This window comes from Sarcophilus harrisii, chromosome 2, assembly GCF_902635505.1.
Source record: "Sarcophilus harrisii chromosome 2, mSarHar1.11, whole genome shotgun sequence".
Taxonomy (NCBI): domain Eukaryota; kingdom Metazoa; phylum Chordata; class Mammalia; order Dasyuromorphia; family Dasyuridae; genus Sarcophilus; species Sarcophilus harrisii.
Window position 1 is genome coordinate 280,055,301 of NC_045427.1, and position 13,446 is coordinate 280,068,746.

The 13,446-nt window shown below is 36.4% G+C and overlaps 1 pseudogene; it reads left to right on the forward strand.

Annotated features, from left to right (window-relative positions):
• Positions 1-1,229: 1,229 nt before the first annotated feature.
• LOC116421563 lies at positions 1,230-4,902 on the forward strand (annotated as a pseudogene).
• Positions 4,903-13,446: the final 8,544 nt, after the last annotated feature.

Sequence of the window (13,446 nt, forward strand, 5' to 3'; positions counted from 1 at the left end):
ATACTTCAACAACAATACTATATGATGATCAATTCTGATGGACCTGGCCATCTCCAGCAATGAGATAAACCAAATCAGTTCCAATAGAGCAGTAATGAACTGAACCAGCTACACCCAGCGAAAGAACTCTAGGAGATGAGTATGAACCACTACACAGAATTCCCATTCCCTCTATTTTTGTACACCTGCATTTTTGCTTTTCTTCACAGGCTAATTGTACACTATTTCAAAGTCCGATTCTTTTTGTATAGCAAAATAACTATTTGGACATGTATACTTATATTGTATTTAATTTGTACTTTACCATATTTAACATGTATTGGTCAGCCTACCATCTGGGGGAGGGAATGGGGGGAAGGAAGGGAAAAATTGGAAAAAAAGTTTTGGCAATTGTAAATGCTTGCATATGCATAAATTATGCACAAATGCATAAATCCCATGCATGTAACTTGTAAATAAAAAGCTATAATAAAAAAAAAATTTGGTATCAGACAATAGCTGTCTGGACTTGTCCTGGACAAGTCATTTTACCCTTTTTGACTCAGTTTTGTCTTTTCTTAAATGACTTAGAGAAGGAAACAGTAAATCACTCCAATATCTTTGCCAAGAAAATTCAAAATGGCATCATGAAAAGTCAACCTAATTGAAAAGTCTGAACAACAACAAATTCCAAGTGGAGCTGGGCCTGACAGAATTTAATTTCCCTTGTGGGAGGGACTGATTAATTTTTAATCTTTGTAATACCCAGTGTCTATCCTAGTACCTATAGGGAACATAGGCTAATAATATTTAATAAATACATTTTTTAAAAGGTAGTGTGTAGGATGAATAGTGTATGATGTAGGAGAAAATGAGAATGGTAGTAAAGTAAAGATAACAGGTGGAAGGGTTACTTTTGGTAAAGAAACCAAAGAAAAAGCTGAGATGATGAATTGCATTAAATGGCTGAGAAACTTGTTAGTTCTGGATTACTTATGGTTCTTTATGCTGTCAATTCACTAAGTTGCTTCCAGGGTTTCCAGTGTACAGATTCTGCTCTGTCTCCCTCTGCCGGCACCCTGCATCATGAAGGTAAAGGTAATTAGCAGTGACTCATTCAGGTTGTGGTTGAAATCTTGGTTCTTCAATCATTTCTGCACGTTTTAAATGTGTGACTTTGTGACTAAGCACTGGGGCCCAGCTTAGATACATATGGCTTTAACTAGGAGGGTTATGAGGTCATTTGAACATCTCCTATTCTTCCTTTTGTAGAGCCTATAAATGCTGGTAAAAGCAGTATTTGCTTTGGATACCCTCTGTGGCAAGATGCATTTCCTGTTTCCCCTCTTAGTGATTTTGCTTCAATCTCCTGGTGCTAGAGCTGGTGAGTTTTCCTATTTTCTATACTAAAAAGTTTGATTTCAGCTACAAAATCCTCTCCTTCTTCTGCTAAATACCTAATTCCTCCAGACAGATTGCAGATGGTTGCCTTCAAAAGTGTTGTCTGAGGACTATTGGTCTTGGACCATCCCCAGGATTATGTCTGAATTCACCTTACAAAAAGTAGGGAATATTAGGAGATTTTCCAAAGGTTTTTGAGCCTTAGACAGCACATCATTTTAATCTTTAGGTGTTAGAGGCCACATTGCTCTGGACAAAGGATTATCTTCTTCTTCTTCTTCTTTTTTTTTTTTTTTTTTTTTTTTTGAGGAGAATGATGGGAACTGGGGAGGGAATATACTCTCAACAATCAGAGGATTCAGGAATCCAGGATTGCTGGGATTCTCCCATGAAATTTGACATTCTCCCTTCCATTTGTTTTCTCTAAGCCTTCTCCAAAACTCATATCATCTGTCAATCTCGTTCCAATTTCCTGGAGAAACACAGAATATAGGGATAGTGCCACCTTCAAGACTCACAAGGGAGTTCCTTCTCTAGGTGAGATCATTGGGGTCCGGGAAGCAAAGCCCCATTCCCGACCATACATGGCATATCTGAAGTTCAGTTTGGAAAATAGAGAAAGTAAATGTGGTGCATTCCTGGTTCGAGAGGACTTTTTGCTGACAGCAGCTCACTGCTGGGGAAGGTAAGCCATCAGATCAGGGACCCTACCTTTTGCCTTTGACAGTCCTGCAGGCTTTGAATGGGGACAGCAAAGTGTCCAAGAGAGATCCTAGAAGTATGTGCTGAACCCACCCTCATCCCAAACTCCCATCCTTTCACAAAGAAGGAACCTTGTGAGCTCTTCAGAGATTAACCTGGCAATTTCTCAACATCCTGTAACCCTGACATGAAGCACTTACAAGTAGAGTTGGCTCTATATGCAGGCTGAATAGGTGGGTGTCCTAAAGACTAGGAAGAGTCTACTGTTAAAGAAATCTTTCCCTCTCAGGATGGCAGAGGTGGAGAAAAGAAGGGAATAAGGTTTTTTCTTAGTACAAACTATGTTCTGGGATATAACAGTGTTATCTCATTTGATCCTCACAACAATCCTGTGTGAAATAAATGCTATTATTACCTCCATTTTATAGCTGAGTATTCTCATGAGGTAATATTAATAGGAGGCAGACTTGTGCAGGGGCACACAGCTAGTAAATGCTGGAGCTTCAATTTGAACTAGAGTTTTCTTGCCTCCATGCCCAGCCCTCTATCTACTGTATCACAACATGTCTGCCTGACTAGCACAGAGCATTTATTTCCCATTAGAGCCATTTCTTTGCATTTGGTTTTTATTTTTTTTTTAATCAAAAATATATGGCTCAGAGAGGTAACTCATTAACCCTGGTTTTAAGTTCAGTACCAGGAAGTTAAAGAGTAAGGAGGACTTGCTTAGTAAAAGCAGATCTAGGTCTGCCTCCAGCTCTATTCTGTAAGACTTCTGGGATCAGCATCAAGTCATATGAGATAAGAGCCAAAATTTGACAACTTCCAAATATTTCTCAGGTCCTCTATGACTGAACACCGCTGAGCCTACAAAGCTGCACAAAGGTACCTCTGGGGGAATGGCATAAGTAATGCAATTTCAGTCCTTTCCTGCCTGGACCTTTTTTACTTTGGTGGTAGCAGCTGCAAGGTGAGCTCTCAGTCTGAGGGTTGGGGGCTCTGGGTCATGAAGTCACAGAACATCTCCATGGAATTAGAAGAGATTTTAGAGATATCTAGTCCAACCTCTTCATTTGACAGAGGAAGAACCTGACACCAGGGAAGTTTATAGTCTTGGCCAAAGTCAAGAAGTTGTAGAACTGGGATGAACATTAGCATCCTTTGAGTACAGATACCACACTCTTTCCACGTCACTAGGCTGCCTGTCCTCTGAAAATTCTCTAAGAACTTCACATCTGTGACTTCCTTAATCTTCTTTGTAGTTCCATCAGCATCATTCTGGGAGCACATAACATCAAGAAGTCAGAAAAGACCCAGCAGAAGATTGGTGTTCTCAGAGCTATTCCTCATCCTCAATATAACAACCAGACCTACAATAATGATATTATGTTGCTTCAGGTACTAGCCCCTCTAGCACATACATAATCTGGCTCACCAGACAGGAAAGCCTCTCTGATCCCCTTTCTACCTTTCTATCTTCTTACATTTGCTTCATCTCTTTATTCAGTAGCCAAGAAGTTGTGGTTGTAGTGGGTTCCTAGTGCCAGTGTCTGGGAGGTGGGGAGACTGGCTGTGGGATTGGGAAGGGGCCTGCTGAGACCTGGAATCTCCTTCCTCCCTGTGACAGCTGGAGAAAAAGGGCAAGCTGAACAGAACTGTGAATCTCTTGCCCTTACCCAGGATGAAAGACAGGCTGAGGCCTGGGAAAAGCTGCATTGTGGCAGGCTGGGGATGTGACGATGCAGAGAAATTCCCAAACACACTGCAGGAGGTGGAGTTAAAAGTGAGAAAGGGTAATGAATGCAAGGACAACTACCCGTGATACTATAACAGGGCTACCCAGCTATGTGCTGGAAATCTTAAGGAGAAAAAGGCTTCTTTTAAGGTACTTCAATATCATTACTTGAACATTTTTGGGAAAGTTCAGAATGTGAAATAGAAAAAGTTTTCCAAGGAAAATGGGATAATTCCCTCACATTCTAAATTCCAAAAGTAATTGGGAAGAAGGTGGTGTAGCTGATGGAGTGCAGGACCTGGAGTAAGAAGAAATTCAGCCTTAGATACTTAATAGCTATATGGTATAGAGATAGACACTTAATTTCTGGTAGGCTCAGTTTTTCCTCTGTAATATGAAGATAATAGCTTCTATCTCCCAGTTTTACTGTGAAGATAAAATGAGATATTTATAAAGAGTTTTTGAAACCTTAAAATCATGCTATTTTTTTTATTATTGTTGTTGAGTTACCCTTGTTTCCCCTGAAAACATAGTTGCACAAATGTACACATTTGGGGAAATGTGAGGTTTTCTCAGAGTAATATAATGTGAAATAACTTTTGGGAAGAGTGTGAGCGATGAACGAATTCCTAACAAATTAAAAGGGGCAACTAGAATCCACAAGGACTTGGAAACCCATGATTTGTTTCAGGTCTTTTCACATCTGGTTGGGGTCCCTCAGTAGTTTGGTTCTCATTTAAATGAGGGAAGAATTAGTGAGTTTGGAAGGAGTGTCCCTGCCTAACTTTAATTTCTGTGTCTTTTAGGGGGACTCAGGAGGTCCTGTAGTGTGTGATAGAGTGGTCCAGGGCATTGTCTCCTATGGATTTAAAGATGAGAGAAATCTTCATGTCTTTACTCGGATCTTCAGCTTCTTATGATGGATCAAGAAAACAATGAAGGCTCACGAATACTAAGCATCAAGTGAGATTCTGTTTCCAAGACAGAATCATTCTCTCTGATAACCAGAAGTGGTTTCTGGATGTAGAGTCTAAAGTCAAGAGGATGTTTGGAAATAAAAAGGACCACATGCCAATAAATCTGAATGTTAATTTGCAGTTGTAGCCATTCTTTTTTCCTCTTCCTTTTTCATCATCTCTGAGTCTATTAGCAGCAGAAATGTTTATATTATAGTTATCAGTTCTTATTAGGTATAAAGCAATATGTCTTGAAGAATATTAGAAATCATATAATCCAAGTCACTTTTATTACATTAGGTGATAAAGAGACCTTCATAGTAACACATCTTGTTACTTTGTTAGGAAAAATTTAGACATAGGGATGGAGACTTGGTGAAAGTTGATCTTTTGATCAACAAAAGAAATCCTGCCATTTTTGACTAGGTCTTGTCAAACAGTCAAGTTCCTAGGTACATGTTGGTCAGTAAGCCCTGACCCCTTCAGCCCTCACTGCTACTACCAGGATTCTTTATTTAACAGCAATATTTAATCATACTATTTTATTCATGTGACACTTACTCATATATGAGGAAGGAAAGAAAAGGAAAGGAAAAACTAGAGAGGGGAAGGTAAGAGAAGGAAGGGGAAGTAAAGATAAAGGATTGAAGTGCAGGGAAGAGATGGGGAGAAAAAGGGAAGCCAACCCAAGCCAAGGTAAGGAAAGAAAAGCTAAAGCAAAAACAAATAAAGGAAAAGAAGGGAAATAATTATTTAGTAAGTACTTATCATGTGCCAAGCATTCATTATGCTTAACCGTTTAGATAAATTATTTAAATTGATCCTTAGTGTAATGCTCAGAGGCTTTTGTCATTGCCATCATTCTCTCCAGTTAAAGTATGAGGAAAGTTTGATGGGTAGAGGGTAAGGGATTTGCTTATGATGACCCAACTATTAAGTATCTGAAGCTAGATTTGAACTCCAGATGTCCTAAATTCAGACCAAGGATTCTATCTACTGCACCATGAGGTTGCTTCTAACAGATATTCCTAAAGATTCCCTCCACACACACACACACACACACACACACACACACTTATTTTTTCTTACTGCTTAAAAAAAATAACAGTTTTTTCCTAATATATTATCTGCTCACCAAATCCTCTCTATGAACAAAAGAAAAAGATGTGTGTAAAAATGACTGAAATTGTGTTGTTCTGTATGCATCTTTCTCTCTCCATACTAGAGAGATGTGTTACATATTTTATTCAATAGTACTAAATTTGTTCACTTTTGAGGATGATTTTCATTCATGTTATTGTAATTATTGAACACTGAATTTTCTTGCTTCTGCTTGGTTCTCTTTATATCACTTTACAAGTTTTCCCATGTTTCTCCAAATTCTGCACATTTGTTGTTTCTTACAGGACAATATACCACAACAGTCATATAATACAATTTATACAGCTATTACCCAAATGAAGAGAACAGTTTTATGTCTTTGCAACACAATATAATTTCATCATTCATTCATTGCCTCAGTGATCAGGTTAAACAAAAGTTTAATCGTATTAGATGACAATATTTAATAAAGGTCAGAGTGTTTGCCCTTTGTAGCACAAATCCTATGGCAAAAACCAACCCCAACATAAAGTCTATTTCCCTGATTTTCAGTCTTCCAAATTGGGAGAGGTATTCAGGCAGGACAGTTCATTTGTTTAATAAAAATTTTCTACTTTAAACATTGTATAAATAGAGGAATAGAAGTGAATCACATTACTTAAATCATGAAAATTATTATTTGTTGTTATCATCAGAATAAAGATTTGACTATTTGATAGTACAATGGATCAAACAATGTACCCAGAGCCAGGAGAGAACTGAGTTCAAGTGTTCTTAGGTACTTATTTACTGGGTGCAAGTCATTTCACCTCTGTCTGCCTCAGTTTCCTCAATTGTAAATTGGCAATAAAACTAATGTCTACCCCCAAGGTTGTTGTGAGAACCAAATGAAATAATATTAATAAAAGGCTATAGAAACTTTAAAATGTACACAAAATTAAGAAAAGATAGTTTTTCAGTATTAGAACTTCTTCCAAGTTCAATATGCTATACATCTAGATGCAAGAGAGAGTTCAGTATTTAGAGAGCCCAGTACCTTCCTGTCATTCTTCCAAAACTACATAACCTAATTACATGCAGCATGAAAGCATTAAAAGTTTTCCCCACAAAACAGTTTTATATCCAAAGGATCTGATAAAGGCCTCATTTCTAAAATATATAGAGAATTGACTCAGATTCCGATTTATAATAGTTCAAGCCATTCTCCAATTGATAAACGATCAAAGGATATGAACAGACAATTTTCAGATTAAGAAATTATACATAATATAAAGGACAGCATATATACTGTCCGAAATTATACGTAACACAAAGGACAGTATGCATTCAATACAGTCCTTGTTGGCTCTTATATACTCTATTATAATCACATCATTGTAAGTGTGAATCTTTAGAATAGGTGTCAATCTTGTAGAACTATATTAAGTACTAAGTACATGTAAAACTAGATAACCATTGTATTATCAATTCCATTGAGTTAATACCTTGTTGTAAGAATCCTCGTTTCAAGTACACTTCTCCAGGGTTCTGACCCATTATAATTTCTTTTCTACATGAATTTAATAATTTGTACCTTTTAAAACTTTACACCATTACACTGCTCCCTTTCCCTTTCTCCCAGTAGATTCCTCTCTTTCCTTTTAATCTCATCATTTAAAAAAATATCCCTTCATATTCAACTCACACTTGTGCCTTCTGTCTGTATATACTCCTTCAAACTGCCATAATAAGAAAGTTTGAAGACGTTAGCTTAAAAAGGTCATTTTTTCCCATTTCATCCATAGTCATGTCTAGTCATCTTGACCTATATGTTTCCTCTGGACCCAAATGGCTCTGGAGGGGAAGATGACACAAGTGACCTTGCACAGCAGCCTTCACTTAAATCCAATTCACTTGCCTGATATGACTTTGCCTCCCTGATGTCCTGGTCTTCTTTGAGAACAAAGGACAAACAAGAACCTGTTTGAGTAAAGCTGGCCTGGAATTGTTCAGTAGGAAGACTCTTCCCTTCTTCCCTCCCTCTGTCCTCCCTTTCTTCCTCTTTCCTTCCTCCCTGTCTCTTTCCTCCTTTCCTTCTTTCCCCCTTCCCTTTCCTTCTTCTTTCTATCCTTTTCCCTCCCACTTTTCTTCCTTCTTTCCTTCCTTCCTTCCTTCCTTCCTTCCTTCCTTCCTTCCTTCTCTTTTTTTTTCCTCTTCATTTCTTCATTCCTGCTTCTTTCCCTCTGTCCACAGTATTACCTATAGATGGTCTTAAAAACATTTCTGTTTTTTTTTGTACCTCTGGATCTTTCCAAGGTATCTTGGGGTTTACAGGCTAGGTTTCTTTCTTAAAGACCACCTTTAAACAAAAACCAATATGATATTAATTGGCCAACAATAGATCCTAGGCCAAGCTCCATTTGGTCATTATAAGTCATTCACTCAGATTGAATCTAAGTACAAGTAATTTCTGCTTTGACCATAAACCATGAAGGTCTTCCCCTCCCAGATTCCTTCATTCACTAATTTATTTATTTAGGTTTTTTGGACTAAGCTAAAGAGGAGATTCTTGCCTCAATTGCTACCTAGACTTAATCACTGAATGGGTGCAGTCAGTCATACTGAGACCTTTTGAAGACCTTAGCTTAAAAAAGGCCAAGTTCTGTCATTTCATCCAGGGCCATGTCCAGTTGTCTTGATCTATATCTTGCAACTGAACCCACATTGCTCTGGAGGGTAAAAAGAGGCAGATGACCTTGCATAGCTCTCCTTTTCCTAAATCCAAATCACTTGTATGTCATTGTATAACCTTCCTGATGTCCTAGGCCTCTTTGATAATGAAGGACAAACAACAACCAATGTAGGAATGTAAACAGGAAAATCTTATTAAGTCTTTTATGATATCATTTTCCTGATTACTTCCTTATGCTTCTCCTTAATCCTGCATTTAAAAATCAAAATTTTCATTCAATTCTGGTCTTTTCATCATGAATGTTTGAAAATGCTCTATTTCATTGAATATCCAGCTTTTCCTCTTAAAGCTTATATTCAGTTTTGTTGATGATTCTTAGTGGCAATCCTAGCTTGATTGTTCCCTGAAATATAATATTCCAAGACTTCTGAGTCCTTTAATATAAAAGCTGCTAAATATTGATTTATCCTGTCTGTGACTCTACTATATTTGAATTGTTCCTTTCAGAATGCTTCCAACATTTGCTCCTTGATGTGGCAGTTCTAGAATTTAGCTATAATATTCCTGGCCATTTTCATTTTGTGATTTGTTTCAGGAGGTAAATAGTAGATTCTTTAAATTTCTATTTTATCTTCTGTTTCTTGAATGTCAGGATAATTTTCCTTGATAATTTCTTCATAGATGATGTCCAGGCTGTTTTTTTGATCATATGTTTCAGATAAACCAATAATTTTAAAATGATCTCACTTGGATCTATTTTCCGGGTCAGTTGTTTTTCCAAGAAGATATTTCACATTTTTTCTATTCTTTTTTGTTTTGGTGTATTATATCTTGTTTTCTCATAAAGTCAATAGCTTTCGTTTTCTCAATTTTAGTTTTTAAAGAATATTTTTCTGAGTGAGTTTTTGTAACTCCTTTGGCAAAGCCAAATTTGCTTTTTAAGGCATCTTCTCATTTGTTCTTTGTATTTCCTTTTGTGCACCACTTTCAATTCTTTTCCTAATTTTTCCTCTGCTTTTTTCACTTGATTTTCTTAATTTCTTGAGTACTTCCACGCCCTGAATCTAATTCTTATTTTTCTTGAAGGCCTAGAATATAAGAGCTTTGACTTTGTTATCATCTTCTGAGTAGGTGTTTTGTTCTTCGTTGTCACCATGATAACTTTCTATGTTCAGAAATTATTTTGTTTGCTCATTTTTGTAAGCTATCACTCAGCATTTAACCCTTTGTTAAAGTAGGGCTCTGTTCTAGGGCACTGTCCCATGCTTCAGGGATTTTGTGCAGTTGTTTTCAGAGATCCTTCAAGGCCCTGACCACAAGAACTCTTTTTCAACCCTGGAACTGTTGGGAGTGTCCAGCCCCATTGTAGCTGTATGATGTATTGCATTAGGAGAAGATTCTGGGAAGCTGGGCGAGTAGGATGGTAAATTTCAAGTTTTTCTGACTTGCCCACAAATACAACAAATTTGTGCCTCAGGGCAAACATAGACTGTGGAAAAATCAAGAAGACTTAGGGCAGAACTGGGGTTCTCCTGATATAACCCAAAAAGCTCTGAAGACAAACCCTGGCCCAGGATTAACCTGTTTGAAGTGCAAAACTCTGGGCTAGCTCCCAGAAATATCAAGTGGAGATTCTTTGGGCTAGCTGAGTATTACTGGACCCTCTGCAAGAACCACAGGGAATTTCACCTCCTCAACTGTTTGTCAAGTGGGAGTTTCAGCCTGAGAAGACAAAGTGAACGTTGGATAATTGGGAGCCCCAGGCCCAGCTGTGCTGCTGAGATGGGACTCTAGGTAAAAAGGAACCAGCACCAGGTGAGTGCAGAAGCAGTGGGACAGGAGTACTGTTGGCTGTGAGCATCTACAAGAGAGTGAACCTCTTTGTTTGGGGTCTTTGGAGAGATAAAGTGAAGTTTGAGGCACCATTTGCCACCCCCCTATTAGAGGTGCTTACAGTATTGCCTCTTATTTTAAAAAATGAACTGGCAAAAAAGAAAGAATTCCACCATTGAAACAAATGATTTGAACAGTGAAGACCAGGGCTCATCTTCAGAGAAGGACATTTTAAGAAAAAAAAAGCTTCTACCCCAATGAAATTGCTCCCAGCCCAGAGAGAATTTATAGAAGACCTCAAAAAAAGAATTCAAAAATCAAATAAGAGACATTGAGAAAACCTAAAGAAAAATATTTAAACCTTCCAAGAAAAACAAAAACGATTATGAAAAAAGTAAACCAATTAGAAAAAAGAGGTACAGAGTCTCAGAGATGCAAATAATTCTTTGAAAATTAGAATCAGGCAAGGAAAAGCCAGAAAAGCTATGAGAGACCAAGAAATAACAAAACAGAGTATAAAAAATGAAAAAGTAGAACAGAATGTGAAACATCTTATAGTAAAAGTGACAGATCTTTTTTTTAATATAGCTTTTTATTTACAAATATATGCATAGGTAATTTTTCAGCATTGACAGTTGAAAATCCTTTTGTTCCAATTTTTTTCCCTCCTCCCCCCCTTTCTCCAGATGGCAGATTGACCAATACATGTTAAAGATGTTAAAGTATAAGTTAAATACAATATATGTATACATGTCCAACACAGTTATTTTGCTGTATAAAAAGAGTCGGACTTTGAAATAGCATACAATTAGCCTGTGAAGGAAATAAAATATACAAGTGGATAAAAATAGAGGGATTGGGAATTCTATGTAGTGGTTCATAGTCATCTTCCAGAGTTCTTTCCCTGGGTGAAGCTGGTTCAATTCATTACTGCTCTATTGGAACTGATTTGGTTCATCTCATTGTTGAAGTGGGCCACGTCCATCAGAATTGATCATCATATAGTATTGTTGTTGAAGTAAATAATGATCTTTTGGTCCTGCTCATTTCACTCAGCATCAATTCATGTAAGTATCTCCAGGCCTTTCTGAAATCATCCTGTTGGTCATTTCTTAATGAACAATAATATTCCATAATATTCATATACCACAATTTATTCAGCCAATCTCCATTTTATGGGCATCCACTGCCACAAAAATTCTTGCACATACAGGTCCCTTTCTGAAAAGTGACAGATCTAGGGAACATATCAAAAATGGAAAATATGAGAATAAACTGGACTGTCGGAAATTTGTGACCCAAAATGAAACTTTGACACAATAATGCATGAAATAATCCTAGAAAGTTGTCCTGGAGTGATAGAACATGAGGGAAAAGTAGAAAAAGAAAATATCCACTGATCACATCAACGAGACACTTTGTGGAAAAAACATAGGAATATTTTCCCCAAATTTTTAAACCTCCAGATTAAAGAGAATAAAAAAAAAAACAATTCAGGTATGTTGAATACTACAATCAGAATTGTACAAGATAATAGCTACAACCGAAGACTTCAAGTCCTGGAATCATATGTACAGATAGGGAAAAGAAGTAAGCCTGCGGCCAAAAATATCACATCTAGCAAAATTATCTATAATTTGGAATGAAAAAATGGACATTCAGTGATTTTGCAGATTTTCAAAAAAGTCAGGAAGAATAGGAAAGACATGTGTGTGTGTATCTGGGGTGCAGAGAACAAAAGAACAATTTACAAGAAAAAATTAATAAAATGAAACTAAGAAAAGTATTGAACTAATAAACAAAATGAAGAGTTGTTTTTATGAAAAAATCAATAAAAGAGATAGATAAAACTTTGGTTAATTTGATTAGAAAACCAAAGAACAAAACCCAAATTACTAGCATTAAAAATGAAAGGGGAAAACTTACCACTAATGAAAAAGAAATTAAAGCTTGGTAGTAAATCTGACAATCTAACAAATGCATAAATATCTAGAAAAACATAAATTGCCCAAATTAATAGGAGAGAAAATAACTTACCTAAATAATCCCATTTTAGAAAAAGAAATTGAACAAGCCATTAATGAACTCTCTAAGAAAAACTCTCTAAGGTCAGATGGATTTACAAGTGAATTATACCAAACATTTAAAGAACAATTAATTCTAATACTATGTAAAAATAGGTGAAAAAGGAGTCTTGTCAAATTTTTTCTATGACAAAAATATGGTACTGATATGTAAATCAGGGTGAGCTTCACCTCCTCCCCCCAAAAAAAGAAAAGTACAGAACAATCTTCCTAATGAATATAGATACAAAAATTTTAAATAAAATTTTAGCAAGGAGATCACAGCAACTTATCAGCAGGATAATCCACTATCCCACCAAGTGGGATATATACTAGGAATTCAGGACTGGTTCATTATCAGGAAAACTATTGTCATCATCACCCTCATCAATAACAACACTAAAAGAAATCACATGATAATATCTATAGATGCAGAAAAATATTTTGTCAAAATACATCACCCATACCTATTAAAATACCAGAGAGAATAGGGATAAAGGGGGTTTTCCTTAAAATATTAAGCAATATCTATCTAAAACTGACAGCAAACATCATTTGTAATGGAATTACCTGAATGCATTCCCAATAAATCAGGGGTGAAGTAAAGATTCCCATTATTACCACTGTTATTCCACATTGAATTAGAAATGTTGGCTTTAGCATTAAGAAAAGAAAAAGAAATTAAAGGAATTAGAATAGGCAACGTGGAAATAAAATCATCATTCTTTGCAAGTGATAGGATTATATACATAGAAAATCCTAGAAAATCATCCATGAATCTTAAATCAGCTTTAGCAAAGTTACAACCCATACAAATTGTCAACATTTCTCTAAATTACTGAAAAAGCCCATCAGTAAGAGATAGAAAGAGAAATTTAACATTTCTGTAGACCAAAAAATATTTAGGTGTCTACCTGCCAAGACAAACCCAAGAATGATATGATCATAATTACAAAACTTTTCTCACACAAATTGTCACATCTAAACAATTGGAAAAATATCAAT